The 18,566-nt window shown below is 39.9% G+C and overlaps 1 protein-coding gene and 1 long non-coding RNA gene across 14 annotated transcripts in view; one reads left to right on the top strand and one right to left on the bottom strand.

Moving 5' to 3' along the window:
• Positions 1 to 6,768: 6,768 nt before the first annotated feature.
• On the bottom strand, positions 6,769 to 14,405 carry LOC116564112. 2 transcript variants are annotated; one of them, XR_004274728.1, is made up of 4 exons: positions 13,956 to 14,405; positions 12,752 to 12,884; positions 12,062 to 12,221; positions 6,769 to 10,435 (listed from the first exon to the last, which is right to left on the bottom strand). It is a non-coding gene; the product is annotated as an uncharacterized LOC116564112 (long non-coding RNA). The 2 variants fall into 2 exon arrangements; XR_004274729.1 differs by lacking the exon at positions 12,752 to 12,884.
• FGGY (FGGY carbohydrate kinase domain containing) overlaps positions 13,612 to 18,566 on the top strand; it is a 429,508-nt gene continuing 424,553 nt past the window's right edge. For 5 of the 12 annotated variants that reach the window (XM_032297119.1, XM_032297117.1, XM_032297120.1 and 2 more), the window contains exon 1: positions 13,653 to 13,767. The gene's annotated coding sequence lies outside the window, so the exon portion shown is untranslated. Of the gene's footprint in view, positions 13,768 to 13,816; positions 14,009 to 18,566 lie in introns of those variants that run through there. The other 7 variants (XM_032297123.1, XM_032297121.1, XM_032297122.1 and 4 more) reach the window with 5 other exon arrangements.

The following is an 18,566-nucleotide window of genomic DNA, read 5'->3' as shown; positions in this document are numbered from 1 at the left end:
CAGAAGCAGCTCTGAGGCAAGAGGGACTCCTCATAGCCAGAAGTGGTAAGCAAGAGATCCCTAGCGTCCACATTCCACCACAGATGCCTGCAATTCTGAGTAAGGAAGAGTCTCTCAGCCCTTACAGGTCATGAGCCCAGTATAGGAAGATGCCTGAAGTCCACACGACTGCAGTCCCAAACCAAGAAATCAACACTGCGCCCCCAACCTCTGGGGCCCAGGCTGCTGCAGCATGGCATCACTTGGAGAGCAAAGCCAACACCAGACTAAAGCCTGCCCTGGGGCTCAATAGCTCTGCATTTCCACATCCCTGGGGACACCTTGACATCCCCCCCCCACAGAGAGATACCCAGAAGGATGCAGCATCATGGCACCAGCTGGTACCAGCAATGCAGATGTGACCCTGGCACCTGACTCCAGGCAGCACCCTATACCCCAGTGCAAAATCAGTTCAGCATATTAGGGGGACTGCCCCTAGTATATAGGGACCTGAAGTACACACTCCCCAGAATCTGAGAGATATCTCTCCACTGACAGTGACACTGCTCCCTACAGTGGCAGGGCTGCTGCATGTCTGTATGTGCCATCCAGAGATCCAAAGACCAGACTGGCCAGGGCCCACTGCATTGTCCAGGACTTAAAGACCAGCCTACCTGGGACCTAATGCCACCACCTGTGAACCTGCCCCCTCCAGGGGCAGGGAGACCACATACCCATGTGTGCCCCCCAGAAACCCAAGGCCCAGACTGCCTAGTATCCCTATTCCCAGCAAAAATGCTTCATAGCCTTCACAAACAATCACAGCCTAAGCAACTGAGGAGCTTATAGACTCCACTGACATTTATTACAGCTGAAAAAAAAGCATTCAAAGACTATACTGCACCCACCCAGATCCAAAGCCAAAGTATCCTACTCAAGTGACACTATAGATACATTTACAGGAAAAAAAATCATCCCCTATAAAAGCTACTCCATAAAATTGGAAGAAGCAACTGTTACATCAGATGTATAGATAATGATACATGAATATAAGAAACATAGACAAACAAGAAAACATGACACTTCCAAAGGAGCACAATAATTCCCCAGGAACAGACCCAAAGAAAGAAAAATCTATGCAATTCCTGAAAAGAAATGGAAAATAATGATCTTAAAGAAATTCAGTGAGATACAAGAGAACACAAATAGACAATACAAAGCAATAATTTAAAAAAGTATGAACTAAATGAGAAATCTAACAGAGACAAGTATAAAAAGGAACCAAACAGAAATCTTCAAACTGAAGAATTAAACGAATAAAATAAAAAATATAATTGAGAGCTTCAACAACAGATTAGATCAAGAAGAATTTCTGAATCCAAAGACAGGTCTTTTAAAATAACCTAGTCAGACAAAAAGAAAAAACAAAAAAACAAAAAAAATGAAGAATACCTATATAACATATGGAATATCATTAAGTAAACAAATATTCAAATATGGGGAGTTCTAGAAGAAGAAGAAGAAATGGGAAAAGAGGTCTTAGTCATAAATTCTTTGTTTGACCAATGTCCGGAAGAGTTTTTCCTAGGTTTTCTCCAGTAATATTATAGTTTTGTGTCTTACATCAAAGTATTTAATCCATCTTGAGTTGATTTTTGTATAAACTGAGAGTTGGGGTTCAGTTTCATTCTTCTGAGTATAGCAATCCAATTTCACCAGCACCATTTATTGAAAAGGGTATCCTTTCCCTAGTATAGGCTTTTCTCAGTATTCTTTGTCAAAGATTAGTTGGCTGTAAATATATAACTTTACTTCTAGGTTCTCTGTTCTATCTCACTGATCAATGTATCCATTTTTATACTAGTACTATTCTGTTTTGATTATCATAGCTTTGTAATACAATTTAAAGTCAGATAATGTAATGCCTCCAGCTTTGTTCTTTTTGCTTAGGATTTCTCTGGCTATTCAGACTCTTTTTGGTTCAACAAATTTTTAAAAACCAAATAGCATTAGTGAAATAAAACTATAATAAAATAAAACTAGACATCAATAATAATAAAACTTTGGAAACTGTACAAATATAAAAAAATTAAAAATATTCTTTTGAACTACTAATAAGCCTATGAAGAAATTAAGAAGTAAATTAAGAAATGTTTTAAAACGGATGTGAGCATTGACTCAAGCCTGTAATCCCAGCACTTTGGGAGGCCAAGGCGGGCGGATGACAAGGTCAAGAGATGGAGATCATCCTGGCCAACATGGTGAAACCCCATCTCTACTAAAAATACAAAAAAAATTAGCTGGGCGTGGTGGCGTGCACCTGTAGTCCCAGCTACCTGGGAGGCTGAGGCAGGAGAATTGCTTGAACCCGGGAGGTGGAGGTTGCAGTGAGCCGAGATCACGCCACTGCACTCCAGCCTGGTGCCTGGTGACAGAGCAAAACTCTGTCTCTCAAAAAAAAAAAAAAAAAAAAAAGAAATGTCTTAAAACTAGTGAAAATACAACCACAACATACTAAAGTCTATGGACTACAACAAAAGCAGTAGTAAGAGGGAATTTTACAGCAACAAATTCCTACAGGAAAAAAAGTAGAAATTTCAAACAAACAACATAATGTGCACTTCAAGGAACTAGAAAAGCAAGAACAAAGCAAAAATAAAATTAGTAAAAGAAAATAAATAATAAAGATTGGAGAAGAATTAAATAAAAGAGACCAAAAAATATAAATGACCAACAAAATGAAAAGTCAGTTTTTGAAAATATAAACAAGATTGACAAACTATTATCTAAATTAAGAACAAAAGACAAAGGATCCAAATAATCAAATTACAAATAAAAAGGGAGACAATATAGCTGATACCATAGAAATACAATGTACCATTAGAGGCTGTTATGACCAACTATATGCCAACAAATTTGAAAACCTAGCGGATAAAATTCCAGGACACATATAACCTACAAAGAGTGAACCAAGAAGAAATAAAAAACAAATATTCAAATATGGGGAGTTCTAGAAGAAGAAGAAACAGGAAAAGACGTCTTAGTCATAAATTCTTTGTTTGACCAATGTCCAGAAGAGTTTTTCCTAGGTTTTCTCCAGTAATTTTATAGTTTTGTGTCTTACATCAAAGTATTTAATCCATCTTGAGTTGATTTTTGTATAAACAAAGATCTTTATAAGATCTTATAAACAGACCAGTACTGAGTAACAAGATTGAATCAGTAATAAAACACCTAAAACCAAGAAAAACCGAGGACTAGATAGCTTTACTGCTGAAATCTCCTTAACTTTTTTTTTTTAGATTGCTTAGGCTAGAGTCAGTGGCGAAATCATAGTTCACTGTAACCTCAAACTACTGGGCTCCCAACAGGTGCATGCCACCACGTAAAGCTAAAAATTAAAAAAAAAAATTTTGTATAGGTAGCCTCTCACTAAGTGGCTTAGGCTGGTCTTGAACTCCTAGCCTCAAGCGATCCTACTGCCTCAGCTTCCCAAGGCACTGGGATTACAAATGCGAGCCACTGCACCTGACCCCAAACTTTTAAAGGACTAACACCTTCTTTAAAAGGCGTCATTCTGAAAAGCCAGCCTGATTCCAAGTAGACGAAGACACAACAAAAAACTTACAGGCCAATATTCCTGATGAATATAGATGCAAAAATTCTCAACAAAATACTCACAAACTGAATCTAACAGCATATCAAAAAGATTACAAACCATGATCAAATGAAATTTATCTCAGAGATGCAAGGAGTTTTCAACAGACACCAATCAATAAATGTGATATATGACATCAAGAGAATAAAGTACAAAAATCATATAACCATCTCAATAGATGAAGAAAAAGCATTTGGTAAAATTCAACATCTCTTTATGATAAAAACTTTCACCTATTAATAGGTGAAGAAGGAACATATTTCAACACGGAAAAAGGTTGTATTAAACAAAACACACACACACACACACACACACACACACACCCCTAACATTAAGAACTGTGACAAGGATGCCGACCTTCACCACTCCTATTTAACATAGTGCTTGAAGTACTAGTCAGAGCCATTAGGCAAGAGAGATAAAGGACATCTAAATTAGAAAGAGAAAGTCAAATTGTTCTTGTTTGCACATAACATGATCTTATATACAGAAAAACCTTAATACTTCACCAAAATACTCTTAGAACTGATAAACGAATTCAGTAAAGTGGCAGGATACAAAATCAATGTACAAAAATCAGTAGCATTTCTAAACGCCAATGATAAACTGCCTGAAAAAAGAAATTGAGAAAGTGACCTCATTTACAACAGCTACAAAGAAATAAAATACTTAGGTATAAATTTAACCAAGGAGGTGAAATACTTAAAGATAATATTAACCAAGGATGTGAAAGTCTTTTACAATAAAAATTATGAAACACTGATTAAACAATTTAAAGGCATACGAAAAACGAAAAGGTATTCCATGTTCATGGATTTAAAGAATACTGCTAAAATGGACATACTACTTAATGTAATCTACAGATTCAATGCAATTCTTATCAAAAGACCAATGACATTCTTCACAGAAATAGAAAAAGCAATCCTAAAATTCATATGAAACCACAAAAGACTGAATAGCCAAAGTAATACTGAACAGAAAGAACAAAGCTGAAGGCACCACACTATCTGACTTCAAAATATCCTGCAAAGATGTAGTGATCAAGACAACATTGCATTGGTATAAAAACTGACACATAGACCAATGGAGCAGAACAAATAACCCAGAAATAAATTCATGTACGTACAGCCAACTGATTTTCAACAAAGGCACCAAGAACATTCATTTGGGAAAGAACATCCTCTTCAATAAATGATTTTGAGTAAACTGTATATCCACATGTAGAAGAATGAAAGTAGATCCTTGTCTTATACCATATATAAAAATAAACTCGAATGAATTAAAGATTTAAATGTAAGACCCACCAGCAATGTATGAGAACTCCAGTTGTTCCACATTTTTTCCTGTATTTGTTGTTGTCAGTCTCTTTAATTTTAGCCATTCTAGACATTATGTAGTGATATCTCATTATGGTTTTTATTTGCATTTCTCTGATAACTAATGATATTGAAAACTTTTTCATGGGTTTATTGGTCATTCATCTATTTTCTTTTGTGAAGTGTTTGTTTAAACTTTTTGCCCATTTTCATAATTAGATGTTTGCCATTTTATTACTGAATAATAGACATTCTTTATATGTTTTGGATTAACATCATTGGCAGATATATGTTTTGTGAATATTTCTTCCCACTCTGGCTTACCTATTTATTTCATTATCAGTGTCTTTGATGAAGTTTATCTTATCAAACTTTTTTATTTTGTAGTTGTTTCTGTCTTGTACAGTTTGCATCACTAGACTGTGGGCTCCTATAGTGAATGAGTGTGAATATTTTTTTCTTGTGCCCTTAGCTCCTAGCATAGAGCCTAACTTATAGATGGCCCATAAGTGTAGTACTAAGTTTGTTGGGAGTAGGAGAGGAAGAAATGTGTTTCCTTTTTTGCCTAGTATCCTTTTAGGGAATTATCTCCCCTCACCATTTAGTCCTTCTGGTTAAGATAAGGCTAATCTCTTTCCAACCCATCCCTAGGGGTGGGCAATTGATCCAAACTAGACCAATTGAAGACTTGCTCTGTACTCTTGCAAGAAATATGAGTGTAGAGGTATCACCACCCTTCTCCTACCAAGATTTAGAAGGACATTGTGATGGTAAAGCAATTGCTTGCCATCTTTGCTATCACCGAAATAACCTACTTGAGTATGAAGTCAACACAGAAATTAAGAGCTGGAAAATGGAGAATAAATAATCCTTGAAGACATAATTGGAATCCTTGGATTCAGCCTTTCCTGAATTTCACTTCCCTTTGAAATGCCCAATTATATAAATCAAAGCCTTTTGGTTTATGTATTTGTTTAAGCAAATTTGAATTATACTTTTATTTCTTGCAACTCAGAAAGTCCTGTCTGGTATACTTCTTGATAATGCACTCTTTCTTAAGTTAACACATCATTCTCCAAATCTTCAGAGGTATTTTGGAGGTGAAGGAGATGGGGTAGAAAGCAATAAGTGTAATTACCTGAGTGTGTGACTAATAAAACAGGAGTCCTGGCTTCATATATTATGCAGCATTGTTAAAAATCATAAATTTTTAAATCATGATATAAATAAAAAATAAAACTATTATAATGTTCAGATCAAGAAGAGACCTGCAACTACTATGTCTGAGGATACTCTTGTTATTTTATTTCTATATATTGTCATCAAGTATTTGATTAATGAAAAAAACATGAATCCTTGAAATAAGAAATTAATTCTTTCTCTTTTAACAGAACACAAGCCAGACAAAATCCTTTTTTAAAGAATCTGTCATATAAAATTGACAAAAATAGTTAAAGATATATGTGTGTATATATATCTATATATGTGCATATGTTTTTATGTGTGTACATATGTATCTATGTGGTCTGTGTGCCTATGTGTATGTGTGTCTATGTATGATTGTGTATGTTTATACACATGTGGTATATAAGTTGTATATAAGTGAATGGGACTGTGTGTATATTTACATATATGTGTGTTATATATATGTAACATATATCTCCTTTGTTATGTGTTTGTGTGGCTATATCTCTATGTGACTGTATTTGTGTCTGTGTCTATATCTCCATGTGCTATATTGTGGCTTAATTTGCATTTGTGTCTGTGTGTGTTTATGTGTGTGTAGTAAACGTATGGGTTCGTGCCTGTGTCTGTGTGCTGTGTTTGTGTCTACATGTGTGTTTGTGCAAACATATATGCGCCTGTGTTGTATGTGTGTATGCCTGTAGGTATATTCGTGTGGCTGTCTGTGTGCATGTGTCGATGTGTCTGTGGCTGATGGCAGGAAGAAGGATAAAGCTATACTATCCTATTCTGTACTTGGTGCAAATTAGGAAAAGCTGTCCTCTCTGGTGTGACAGTCTCACAGGCACAGGGATTGGCCAGCAGAGTGGGGAATGGATTTCGCTCTCCATTGGCCCCCTCACCTGGTGTCTTAGAGCAGAGAGCAACTTGGTGAGTGTGAAGGGTATTTTGGAAGACCCAAAGTCCATTCAGCCTCTCCTTTGTTGTGTTGTGCAGGCACTTTCCCACAGAACTTAGTTTGAAAACTGATGTCCTATAAATGTTCCAAAATGACATGATTCCAGAGGCGTTCATGGCATAGTTCCTCTACCTGAAGTCCAGGCACTGCAGAGCCTTCAGTGGGCTCCTTCTTCAACTCATCTTGAGGCCTTGAGCATGCCTTCCCTCAGGCAGACCTTCTCTCACCTCTCTTTTTGGAAAGCTCAAGCCAGAGTCCTGCCTTAGCATCCTAAGGCCTCAGACTCACTTCTGCCACCTGTTGCCTTGTTGTGGAAAACACGCGTTGAGGTTTACGGTTGCATATTGCCATGGCTCATTACATAGTTTGCAGTTTTTAAAAAATGACTCATGACTAAGAGATTGTGGGGTGGTGATCGGGTGGTGTTAGTGGAGAAACATATGGATGGTGTGGGACTAGTTTAGATGGAGAGTGAGATCTTGGAACTGGGAGTGGATGAGTGGTTCAAATGTGAAGAGAAAACTGGTGCTGCAGGTTGGATCTAGAGGGATCGTTAGCACTTAACATTCCTTCGCAACCTTCATATCCAATATGTGCTGCCTACCTCAACTTCTCAGCAGAAACTCCCTCTTCAGCATTCTGACTTGTAGCGTCTTGTGATAGATGACCTTGGGCAAGTTGCTCAACCTTTATGAGCCTCTGTTTCTTCAGCAATAGCCCCTATTCACTCATGTGGGTGGTTGGAAAGAATAATGACATAGTCTATGTGAAGACCTGGGCGCACAGTGCTCAGTGAATGTTGTTGCAGCCTTTTCTCCCCTTTTGTTCACCCTCTTCTTCCTCCTCGAGGTGCCCATAGCACTTCATCTGTCCATAGTACAGCATCTAGCTCTGGCCTAGCACTTGGCAAGTGGTCAGTAGTCAGTAGATATTTGTTGAGTGAAGAGTTAAAAGAAGTCAGGCAGGAAAATGGAGGGAAAATAGTAAGTATCAGGCACGTAATGAAGTAAGTTGAAGTTGAAACACTTTCCCATCTTTGGACATGATCTAATAGTGTCCTTTGATAGAAAAGTGGAACAAACAAGGATTTTGTATATGTAAAATGTAGCTTTAGGTGACAGTCCGGGTGGGGAGCTCAGTAGGCCCTCTGATCACTGATTTCCTGTTTGTGATCATCAGCCAGGTCTTACAGTGGACCATTTCAGTTTTCCCTTTGATATGACAGGGTGAATTTGGAAGAGAGAGAGAGTGTATATGCAACAGCACCTGTTTCTAACAGAGGGTCAAGTTCCAAAGAGGCTTAAAGGAATCTAAATTGTGAAAAAAAGAAAGGAAGAAATAGAGGATAAAACAAACCTTGTTAGTAATGAGAGATCCAGTAGGCAGGTAAGGGCTGTCATTACTATAATTATATACCAGGTATTAATCACCTGCTATTTACAGGGCACTGTGCCAGTTGCTGAGATTGCGAAGTAGAATTCCAGGTTGTTGCCCTCCAGAGGCTTCCAATCTAGGACATGGAATTGGTTAGAAGAAGAAGAAGTATCAAACGCTATCTATCTGTTCAGTACTGTGACAAATACTTAAAGGTATTTTGTCAGATATTATCATTCTCCAAGAAGAATCTAAGGTTCAGAGAGATTAAGAAACTTTCTCCAGCTCATCCATCAAACGAGCAGTAGAACTGGGAGAAGGCCCAAGTCTGTCTGGCTCTAATGGCACTGTACTGCCTGCAGGCCTCTGAGTAAGAGCATCAGGGCAAGCATGTGAAAAAGACAATTAACTTGACAAGCTATCCTAGGTTTGATGCCATGTGAGTAATATTTGGCAATTGTTGCAGGAATCCAACAAGAAAAGAGATTTATTAAGATTGAAAGAGGAACTTTGCAGAGGAAGTAGATCCTCAACTAGATGCTGAAGGCAGAATATGAATCCAATAAGAATGAAGGTCGAGGCGTTTTAGGTGGAAGTAGGCATGGTATGTGCAAAGCTGGGAAGTGGGAAAATTCTCACCTTCTGGGTTTGTGTTACGCAGCATGGAATGCCAGAGAGAGCAAAGCCTGCTCCAAACTCACTAGCAGTGCTTCCCTAGCCCAGTCACCCAATTTCCATAAGCCTCAGTGTCCCTATTTGTACAACGGTTGTGGTAATAGGCACTTCAAAGAGTTGTTGAGACCAGAGACAATGTGTATAATGCTATCCGCCTCCTCAAAATCACCACTCAAAATTAAAACTCAATCAAAGTCAGGTTTCCTCTCTTACAGTTTTCTATTTTCCTTTCTACTTGCACTTGAATCAACTATATATTTGTATGTTTATTTCTTTAATGTCTTTTCTTGACTGTAAGTTCCACGAGGACAAGGAAAACATCGATTCATCTCAACACTATCTCTTTAATGCCTAGAACAGTACTCCAGAAATCTTTGTTAGATGAATACATAAATGTAGGAATAAATAAATGAATAATAAGATCTATTTCTGTGCTACGATTCTAAGAATCTCAGGGAAAATATCTCTTCTCTCTGGCCATGGGCAGGTCACAAATACAGGAAAAGCTTTCACAGAATGCAGTTAGAGCATTACAGGGCCTCAACAGGTTACTAGAGAAGCATCAGGTCTCCTCTCCATCTACTATATGGAACCATGTCTGAGCAGGAAGGAAATTACACAAACTTCCAGCTCAGCTGTTTCCAGAGTTTCACAACCCAGCTCTGTCTTGCTTACATCTGACATGCTACTTCATTGGTGTGACCTCCAGTGTGCTGAGTGGATAAATGACACTGCATAATCACCGTGCTGCCCCACAATGACCCTGAGTGGATGTCTAGACTTTCCAGTAATCAAGTCTTATAATTCAATGCAATGCAATAACCTTTTATGTATTGTTGGGGAGGAGAATAGGGGACATAGAGATGCACTAATAATTACTAGGCATTTGATATATGGTCTGTGATTGAGATAAGGGCTGGAAACTAAAGGGTACAGAGGAAGCTACATAGCCCAGCCTGATGTGAAACAATGGATGTATGGTTGGATAACATTTATATCTTTTCAAAGTGTGATTATATATATCTTCCCTTCTTAGTCTCCCTTTAGTCATGGGGAAGTATAGATAACATTCAGATTATTTGCTCCTATTATAGAGAGAAACTGAGGCAAATGGGGGTGGTTCCGGACATAGAACTGGTTTCAGTGGCTGCCTTAGTCTGTTTTGTGCTGCTATAACAGAATACCAGAGGCTGGGTAACTTATAAAGAAAATAAATAAATTTATTTCTCACAGTTCTGAAGGCTGGGAAGTCCAATATCAAGTTGCTGGCATCTGCAGAGTGTCTTCTTCCTGTGTCATCCCATGGCAGAAGATGAGAGGGTGAGAAAGAGGGGTTGGGATATCAAATTTGCCCTTTAATAATGAACTCATTCTTGAGATAACACCATTAATCTATTCATGAGGGTGAAGCCCACAAGGCTGAATCATCTCTCATTAGGCCTCACCTCCCAACACTGTTGCATTGGGGATTAAGTTTCCAACACACGCTATTTGGGGGACACACTCAAATCATAGCAATGGTAGATATGAACTAATGGCCCAGAGCTTATGACCATCAGCTTAGGGATCTTCTGAACTACACTGTCATTTGCCCTTATGTTGGACAGCAGTATGAGCATGCTTGCAATTTCATAATGTCACAGAAGATGGGGGACCTTCCATAATATGTCCCCTATGCACTTTTGTGATAGAACATCAGAATAGAATACATTAGTGAAATGAAAGTGCTGGGAAAGGGAGGGCACTGTCCCTCTAAATAATACAGAAGGCAGCAGGACGTGCTGAGTAGAGGAGGGTGTGGTCCCCTGCTAGGGCTCCACTCCAAGGCCTGTGTCAGGGACCTAGGTGAGGACAGGCATTTTTGTTTTCCTGTGCAAATGTTGCATTTTCCAAGACCACCCTGGCCTGCCACGCCCCTATCCAGGCCACCAACTGGCAGAACGACATGGAGCTTGGCTGTGGCAGTGAGAGGAGAGCTGGGGCCGCTGAGCCCCCGATTCCAGGGGGAAAACCATCTCCCTTTTGGCTCCCCCATTCTGCTGAGAGCTACTTCCACTCAATAAAACCTTACAATCATTCTCCAAGTCCATGTGTGATCGGATTCTTCTGGTACACCAAGGCAAGAACCCCGGGACACAGAAAACCCTCTGTCCTTGTGATAAGGCAGGGGTTTGAGGTGACTAACACAAGCCACCTACAGACAGCTAAACTAAAAGAGCACCCTATAACACATACCCACAGGGGCTTCAGCTGTAAACATTCACCCCTAGATGGAGTGAATGCGGGATTGGAACTCCACAGCCTAGCTGGCTGTATGCTTTCCCAGAGGTTTGTGCAGTCAGCCGGGCCCTGAATAAGTGCGTCACACCCCCATTGCGCACGCCAAGTGAGGGAGATAAGGGAACTTTTCCAGTTTCATTAGGAGTTGATAGACTAAGGTTCACGGGCTACACTGTTCATTGCTTGCTTTTATAAGTAAAGTTTTATTGAAACATAGTCATACCTACTCATTTACTATTGTCTGTGGCTGCTTTTACATTACAAAGTTGAGTAGTTGCAACAGATACTGTATTGCTCACAAGTCTAAAAATATTTAATATTTGTCCTTTACAGAAAAAATGTGTCACTCCCTGGAATGAATCAAATGGAAGTAAATGGAAAAAAAAGAATTCAATCGTTCATAACAGGCAGTGTATCATAATTGAAAAAGATAATGAAAATTGGTTTCAGACAAACTCAGGTCAGAATCTCACCCTGGCTACTTGGCTGGATAACTTTGAACTGATTTTTACTCTTTGGGCCTGTTTTTGCATCACTGTAGAAGGTTGCTGTTTAAGAATTCTATAAGGTAAAGTGTAATATATCTGTTATGATTAGGTTTGACCCCATACAATAGAAAACACAAAAGTGTCTTACACAGGACAGCAGTTTTTTTTCTTTCATGCAGAGGTCTGGAAGGCAGTGTGTATTGATTTGTTCAGTGCCTCTTGCATTAGGAACTCATGCCTCTTTTACCTTGTTGCTTTGCTGTGTGTGGCTTTCATTCCTGAGGTCCTTTCATGGTTCAACACGGATGCTGGAGCAAATAAACAATCAAATACACAAAAGCTTAGAGAAAGAGCCATCCGTAGAGGCCAGGCAGCAAATCTATTTATTCAAGGCTAGCCAAGATGAGATCCCCTGGCCATAGTGCATGAAACCAGAATATTTCACTTATTCCATTCTTGGGATACATTGAAGCAGACCCGGAAGCAATGTCTTCTGTGTATTAAGCATCTAACACTTTACAAAGCATTTTCATACGTCTTACCACATTTGTTTTCCACAATGCTCTGAAAAGGTAAGATGCCTAGATTTTAACATTATTCCTATTGAATACTTGATTCACACAGTTGCTAAGTAACAGATCTTAACTAGTCTACAGCTAGGTCTTCCAATATGTTGCTGGAAATGAAAGGTGAACAATCATGGTGCAGAATAAAGAAAATAAGCCAAATCAGGACCCCTGGTAGAGAGGCAGTGCAAAGACTGGGGCTAATTATGTGGTCTCAGCCTCACCGGGCTGTTCTCCTAACCTGTAAGACCAAGATAAGAGCACTTATTTACTTTTGGGGTTATTGTGAAAATAGTAGACAATCTTAGTGCACCTGGCACTTAGGAGCAGTTGAATGAAATCATTACCTTTCACAGGTGTGTCTTTGGAAAATCACATCCCTTTCCTGGACCTCCGTTTCCTTTTCTAGGAAAACAAAATGTTTGGTCTCAGTGACTGCTAAACTGTCTCCCAAATCTCAAGCTCCCTCAGTCTGGGATCCTGCCTTTTATGAAAATAGCTCAGATTGGAATTCTCCCTTTGGTTGCTTCCTAGCTGTGTGTCCCAGTAAAAGTTAAAAATTTTGGATTCCCCGCCCTCTGTAAAATAGGGATTCATAACATGCAGCTTATTAGAAAGGGAAGGCATGTGGGGATTAAATGAGGTCGATGTTCAGTACCCACTAGATTGTAACATTTCTCAAAGGCAAGGACCCATCTGTTTTGTAGATTACAGAATGTCATACGTTGAAGTACGGGGTGTGGCCACGGGATTAGAAAATTTCTGTAAAGATTAAGGAACGAGGCACAAGGTAAGCGTTCAAGAATTTTAACTATGCAATATTCTTATAATTTCTTACACCCGCCTACAACAGTCCTGAGGTTCAGTAAACGGTCTGACACACACACCCAACCGGGGCTGTGGAGAGTCCCCCTGGGTGAGCTCTGCGAGGCGAGTCCTCAGAGCCGGGAACTCGCAGCCTGAGCAGACGTAGCAGAGCCAGTCTTGGATCCGCGCTCCTCCCGCCCAGCCCTGCCCAGCCCTGCCCAGCCCTGCCCAGCGCCGCCCGCGGGTGGCCAGGAGCCAGCGAACGCACCAGCCTCGGGGCGGGCAGGCGCCGGCCAATCCCGGGCCGGGTTCAATGGGCCAATCAGGCCGAGCTTTACAGAGGACGCGGCGGGGGCGGGGCCGCGCTCGAGGCGGGGCTGCAGCCGCTCCCGGGACCGCCCTGCCCAGACGCCGCGGGGCTCGGCGCGGCTACGTGCAGAAGCCCTCTAGCTAAAACGTAGTGTCAGATTGGACAAGTACTGTAAGTGACCCTCCTCTCAGTCCCACGTGGGCGCCGGGGGCTTTTGCTGGCGCGCAGGCTCTTCGCGCGCAAGTCCAGGAAGAGGCTTCTCCAACCCGGGAGCGCACTGGCCTGGCCCTCCCCTCCCCTTTCCCACAGTCGTTGCCTCCTCCTATCCTTCCTTCTCCTCCGGCCGCTAGGTCTCTCACCCGCCAGGCCGTTGCTCCCGAGACGTTGTTGAGTTCCCTGAGTCGTCTCCTGGGTGAGGCGTCCGGCCACTCAAGGGAAGGGAAGGAAAGGGTTGGCCTTTACTGCATCCCCAAGGCTGCCCGTTAGGTGTCTGGAACCCGTGCTGCTTCCTCTCCGATCAGTGTCCACTTAACTATATTCAGTTCTCTTTCTCTCCTTTCCTCACTCGTGTAGGACATTTCGCCGGCATCTGAGGAGCCTTTTAATTCACGTCTGGCTACCGAAGGCATTTCTAGGCTAATGTTGCTTGTACCTTTAACGCTTCCAGCACTTATGATAGTGTTTGAGGCACAGCTGAGTTTAGATCGGATAATGCTGTTTTGTTACCGTTATCCGCAGTAGGAAAGGCCTAGGGGTATCTTTCCATTTTTATCAGTTTCCTTTTTATTTAAAGATTGAAAAAGTGCAAAATGGTGAATTTCCCTCATCATGGGCTGTTTTCCACTAAAGCACTTCTGTGTCTTAACACAACTTTCTTTCCTGAAGGGTCAGGCATGACATGATCAAAGTCTGAAAAGCAGTTATCCTTAGGTTACATTTAAAAGTATGAGACCAGGAGGGGTGAAGTTCTTATGCTTTTGAATTGTAAATCAGAATGAAAGAAGGGAAAGTCTCTTATTCTGTGGCTGTTATTTAAATAGTGGAGTTTTGCTTTGTATAGTTTTTGCTTGCTTTTCTTCTTTTTTTCTATGATCCACCACGTGTATATCCTGATTTTTTTTCTTTTTAACTTGCTTGCTGGGTTTTCCAGCCAGATGACTGCCGCTTGGTCTTCTGGGAGTCTCCTGTTAATGGGGCCCTCACGCTTGGCTCTTGACCTGACAGCCACTGGCCTGGCTCTTGGAGGACCTCCTAGTAGGAGGCCCAGAGCACTGTTATTAAGGATGATTGGGGGAACAGATCAGAGGGGGTGAGCCGGGGCCTGGAGATCAATTTTGAGGGGGAGGAAGGTTGGGAGCCTGCCTGGCTGGATTTGGAAGTCAAAACATGTGTGCTGGAAGAAAGGCATGACCCCGGAGGGTGGAGAGCTTGTCTTTCTGGATGAAATTAAGTTTACTGGGAGGGGACTGTGCCTTCCAGTCTGTGTTAGTTTTTGCTGTGGGCCTTGGCTTTTCCTGGAATTTAGTTCTCTTTCCCTAACCTTTCACTTTTTAACTAGTTTCCTTTACCTAACCTTTCATTTATTGATTTAAATATTTTAAATCACAGTCAATTACCAGCTGGTTTTTAAAACAATTTGAGGTAATGAATCTTGCCCTTAATCTGCCAGCCAGAGTGGAAGCCTCTACCCCCACCCCCAAGGGGATTTGAAATGATTATTTTACCAGAATGTGCTACAGAGATCACTTACCCTCTCACCTACCCACCTTTTTATAATGGAGGGACATGGAGTCAACCCAGGTGGTGTAAGAGATCATCCAAATCAGTTCATGTATTCCCTCATCTTGTCCACATACTTTGGGCCTGGAACTGTGGTAGTCTCTGGGAAAGTGCAGACGAGTAAGACTTGGTCTCTGCTTTTAAGCCTTCATCTAGTTTGCTTCAGTCCACTTTGATGAGGGAGATTACATGATAGTGAGATGATTGCAGTGAAAAGGTATGCAGAAGACTCCCAGGAGTTGAGAGAAGGACAAAAGGCTCAATATGGGGTTTGGGGAAGACTTCCCAGAAGGGAATACTGGAATTGAGTCCCAAAGCCTGAGTGGGCTGGAGAAAGGGGAGGAATTATATGAACTGGGAACAGCATGTGCAGCACTACAGAAGCATGGCACATGGTTGATTAGTATGGCTGTGCAAGAAAGGCTGAAGTGGAAAATCACCTGACAGGAGGCTGGGGAGGGTGAAGGCTGGATCAGGAAGGGTCTGGTGAATCATCTTAGGGAAGGAAGTTTGGAATATATCTCCAGGGCAAAATCTTATATCATTTTGCAGAAATCTTATGTCATTTTCTTTGTACATTATCGAAAATTCTGGCTGCAATTTGAAGAATGGATTGGATTGGTAAAGCCTGGAGAGAGATAATTGCAGTAATACAGGTTAGGGATGTATTAGGGTAATAGTTATGGCAATGGAGAGAGATTAGGAAAATAGAATGGTTAGAAATTAATTACTGATTGAATGTAGGGGTAAGAAGAAATGTAGCCAATAGTAGGCATTCTTGAGTGGGCTATTTTGTAGCAGCTTTATTGAGGAATAATTGACATCCAGTAACTGTTCATATTGAGTGTCCAGTTGGAGAAGTTTTGTTAATATGCATGTATCTGAAAACCATCATCACCATCAAGATAAAGAACATACCTAATACCCCAAAGATTGCTTGTGCCCTTTTTAATTCCTCTTTGTATACACCCTGGGATAAAGTATATATTAAATCTTTTGTCCACTTTAAAAAATGAGCCATTTATTTTCATTTTGTTTAGCTTTGAGAATTCTTTATTCTTAAAAGTTCTTTATCACATGTAATTTGCAAATATTTCTCTCATTTTGAGGCTTGTGTTTTAACAGTGCCTTTTGAAAGCAGAGTTCTTAATTTTGATGAAGTCTAATTTATAATTTTGGTTAAATAAATGTTACCAATCTGATTTTTTATAGATCATGCTTTTTGTGTTTTATATAAGATACCTTTGCTTAACCTAAGGTCTCAAATATTCCTCCTATTTTTAAAAAGAAGTTTTGTCATTTTTTGTTTTATGTTAAACCTGTGATCATTATAAGGTAATTTTTTTGCATATGGCCATCCAGTTGTTCCAGCACCATTTGCTGGAAAGCTTATCTTCGTAGAATTGCCTTTGCACCTTTGTTCAAAAATCAATTTACCATGTATACACTGGCCCAGTTTTGTGTTTTATTTTGTTCATTTGATCTCTTGTCTATTTTAATGGCAATACCACATATTCTTGATAAATACAGCTTTGTAATAAGTACTGAAATCAGCTAGTGTAAGTCCTTTAATTTTGTTCTTTTTAAAATTTGTTTTGATTATTCTAGGTTCTTTCTGTTTCCATATGAATTTTATAATCACTTTGTCCATTTCAAAATAAAGGCCTATTTAGATTTTAATTGGAATTGTATTTAATGTATACATTAATTTGGGGGAGAATTGACATTTGAAATACCAAGTCTTCTGACCCATGGACACAGTGTATCAGTTCATTTATTTAAGTCTTCTTTATTTCTCTAGGCAATGTTTTATAGCTCTCAATCCATATATCTTACACATCTTTGTTGGATTACCTGTAGGTATTTCCTATTTTTTGATGATATTGTAAATGATATTAATATTTTATATATTTTAAAAATTTAATTTCCAGTTGTTTTCTTGTTACTGGTATATTGATCATGTATCCTGAAATCTTGCTAAAGTGCTTATTAGTTCTAAGAGCTTTTTGGTAGATGCCTTCAGATTTTCTATTTAGGTGATCCTGTCATCTGTAAATAAAGATAGTTTTACTTCCCTTCCCAATGAGGTTGCCTTTTATTTTTCTTACTATATTCCACTAGCCAGAATCATTGCTTTTCATAGAACTGATGAGAGCTGACATCTTGCCTTCTTCCTGATCTGCAGGAGAGGCATTCATTTTATCATTAAGTATGATGCATGATTCGAATTACATATATTTGGAGATAAGCTTTATCAGGTTTAGGAAGTTTCATTGTATTCCTGCTTTACTGAGAATTTTTTTTTAAAGGAATAGTAGATGTTGTAATTTTGTTGCTTTTCCTATAACTGTTGTGATCATTCATATTTTTAAAAAAGATTCTTAATGTGGTAAATTACATTTAATGATTTTTTTTCCCTGTGTTAAACTTTGTGTTCCTGAGATACACCCTATTGGTCAAGGCATATTATCCTTTTTTTATGTTACTGAATTTTATTAGCTAAAGTTTGAAGAATTTTTGTGTCCATCCTCATAATACCTGACGTCTGGGTAAATCTGGCCTCATAGAATGAATTAGGAAGTATTTCTTCCATTTTGATTTTTCCAGAAGAGTTTATGAAGAATTGGTATTATTTTTTTCTTAAATGTTATTGTAGCACTATTCACAATAGCAAAGACATGGAATCAATGTAAATGTCCGCCAATGGTAGATTGGATAAAGAAAATGTGGTACATATACACCATGGAATACTGTGCAGCCATGAAAAAGAATAAGATCATGTCCTTTATAGTAGCATGGATGGAGAAAGCTGGAGAACATTATCCTAAGCCAACTAAAGCAGAAACAGAAAACCAAAAATACTGCCTGTTCAAAAGTGCACAAAAGGGGGAATGACACTGAGACCTACTTGAGGGTTGGGGATAGGAGGAAGGAGGATTAGAAAAAAAATTAACATAAAAAAATGCGCTTTGGGAGGCCGAGGCGGGTGGATCACGAGGTCAAGAGATCGAGACCATCCTGGTCAACATGGTGAAACCCCGTCTCTACTAAAAATACAAAAAATCAGCTGGGCATGGTGGCGCGTGCCTGTAATCCCAGCTACTCAGGAGGCTGAGAAGGAGAATTGCCTGAACCCAGGAGACGGAGGTTGCGGTGAGCCGAGATCGCGCCATTGCACTCCAGCCTGGGCG

The sequence above is a fragment of the Sapajus apella genome, unplaced genomic scaffold (assembly GCF_009761245.1).
Source record: "Sapajus apella isolate SASKATOON/1434 unplaced genomic scaffold, GSC_monkey_1.0 scaffold36, whole genome shotgun sequence".
Taxonomy (NCBI): Eukaryota; Metazoa; Chordata; class Mammalia; order Primates; family Cebidae; genus Sapajus; species Sapajus apella.
Note: the sequence above shows the minus strand (reverse complement) of the source record. Positions and strands in the feature narration are given on the sequence as shown.